This window comes from Tachypleus tridentatus, chromosome 8, assembly GCF_004210375.1.
Source record: "Tachypleus tridentatus isolate NWPU-2018 chromosome 8, ASM421037v1, whole genome shotgun sequence".
Classification (NCBI taxonomy): Eukaryota; Metazoa; Arthropoda; class Merostomata; order Xiphosura; family Limulidae; genus Tachypleus; species Tachypleus tridentatus.
In genome coordinates this window covers 76,480,350-76,483,233 of record NC_134832.1, presented here as the reverse complement: position 1 = coordinate 76,483,233, position 2,884 = coordinate 76,480,350, and positions in this window count along the sequence as shown.

Below are 2,884 nucleotides of genomic sequence, written 5' to 3'. Positions count from 1 at the left end.
TATGAGCTTTGTACATACAACACTCTGCTAATTACCCGTCCATAATGTAATGTATTCAGTATTCCAGCCATGGAAAATTAAGTATTTTGGTACTGGAAATAAAGCATCGCGTTAGAAATAGTTGTTTCTGTTGTGTGTTTCTTACGCAAATGATGTTTATTAGGAACTGAACTCATATCTACCATTTCTTGTATACTTATACAGTTGTTGCGGACGTAACTCGCGTTTCTTCTACAAAGACCGGAATGGTGTTTAGGGTAGAAAAGTCTTAGTTGATATTGTCGTAAAGTTATTATCTGCGCAATATCTAATGATAAGAATTTCAAATGAAATTAGGGTAAACAGACATTCAAAGACTAAATAAAAATAGCAATCTGTTTTAGTGTATTTCTTAGCCACTCGTATCAAATAATATGATTTCTGAAAGTCATATCTGATTAGTTCCCTCTTCTCCAATAGCACAGCGGTATATTTGTGGACTTACAACGCTAGAAAGCGGGTTTCGATAACCGTAGTGGTCAGAACACCGATAATAGTATTGTGCGGCTTTATACTTAACTTTAAACAAATATTTAATTAATAATGAATTTTGTTGTAATATTGTTAGGAAAGTAGATGATTCATTTCCATTTGTTGAGAATTCAAAGTACCACTTGGATATAACAGAAGAAAAAGAAGCAAATGGTACAGTGAAGACTGGCAATGGCGGATGTGCAAGTTTTTTCAAATTCATAACTTCACATTTGTAGTCGTGTATGAACAATATAGTCATTAGTTGAGAAAATAAACTTTCAAGAGTTTGAGAGGAAAAGCACAGGCCCGGTTTGGCAAGGTGGCTAGGGTGCTAAGCCGGGCAAGGTGACTAGGGTGCTTTACTCGTAATTTGAAGGTCGCGGGTTTGAATCTCCCTCACACTCAACAGCCCCGCCCTTTCAGCCGTTGGGGCATTATAATGTGACTGCCAATTTCACTAATCGTTGGTAGATTAGTAGACCAAGAGTGACCTTTTCTCTAGTCTTATACTGATAAATTAAGAACGACTAACAAAGATAGCTGTCATGTATCTTTGCGCAAAATTAAAAAAGAACAAAACGAACAGCGATAAAATTATTTCATTTTCTTTTACGTTCCTCTTAAATAAACAGTAACCGAGGGAAAGAATCCAGAGGAAAAGAATTTCTCCTTAATGAATTTGTTCGGTGATTTTTTTTAAATAAATTTTCTTGGACAAAAAAATTTAGCTTCTAGTCTTTGCTAAGTACGTATAGTTTATCCTCTAGTGTCCAAATACTATATTTTAAGAATTTGAAATCTCTCTTAAAACATCATTTTACGACTTATTTTTGAAATAAAATTAATTTCTGAATTCCACACCTTTCATATTCAAAGAACTGAAGCTCAACTTACTTTCAAAGACATAATTTATCCACGTTTCAAATACTATGCAAAAGCCCTAAATGAAAAGTTAAATTTGTGTTTCTTCCACTTCTTTAAAAATAACTCTTACTCCTAGAGATGCCAATCGACAATAATTTATCAGTCAGTGTGAGATATTTATTAAATCTTTTAAGTATATTTTGATTATATACATTTTACTGGATATACTTGAATAATTAATGTTGTTTACTTTCTCTTGGTAATTAAATTTAGGAAAAACAAATATTTATCCCTGAAAAGACAGGATTATATTTAGTGAAATCTTGAGAACGAAGTTGAAAGAAAACTTATTTCCTGATGCGAATTCTTTTCTTCAAGTAAAATAATGATATCAACTGATCTACTACACAATGAATGTAACCGAGCAGCTAAAGCGTGACTTTTATTTATTTAATATGTCGTCGAACTGAATCTAACTGACCAACTAGTGTGATAGTTAATATTTTTAATTTTGTTGTCAAACTGAATTTAATCAACCAACTAAAGCGTGACAGTTAGATAATGTTCTTAAATGTGTCATAGAACTAAATCTAACCAGTCAAAAAGTGTGACAGTTAATGTTTTGAACTGTATCATCGTACTGAATCTATCTTACTAACAAATGTGATGGTTAGCTAATATTCTTAAATGTGTCATCGAACTAAATCGCATCAATCAACTGGAATGTAACACTTAGCTAACGTTCTTACCCTTACTGACTACGGATACTAATAGTTTATTACTTGAATTTTTATGTGTTATTAAACAGAACACGCGCCACATGGTTGGTTCCCATACCATATCTTTAGTACACCTGCACGTGCATATGAACAAAATGCAGGTGTTCGCTGTTAATATATGTTTCCGAATTGGTCCCTTAGGGCAACAGGCTGAAGTGACGCTCAGATGGATGTATAAACTTAGCGGAAAAAACAACAACAACAGAGTACATGAACGTGACTTGTCCGGGCAATATGTTTAACCCCACGTTCAGAAAGCCAATTTGTTCTCATAATTAATTATTTAGAATTTTATCACTTAAGTGGATTGCTTCATATTCACGATACTGTATTTTGTTTAAAATTCTGAGAAAAATAGTGCAAATTAAAAGACAAACTTTCTAAAAAAGGATAAATTTACAGAGCAGTAAAATCATTGTTTGTTACAGTTCATTGTGCATAAATATGAAATGCATAATTCACTAAATAAAGTGAAAATAAGCTAAAACGATATACGTGTTTGTGTATATACATTAGTGGTGTAAATACTTTTCCTGTAAACACTCATCTTTATGCTGTATATGACTTCAGATTGGTCGCGCTAGCTGGCCTAAGATATGTACAACCCTTTATGTTATCTTTATAACAAAATTATTCGCATGGCCTTCAATGTCACTTTTTATCAGTGGTTTACTTTCTTCTAACACAACAAATGGATTACGTTTTAATTTTTTCCCCATGCTACAAAT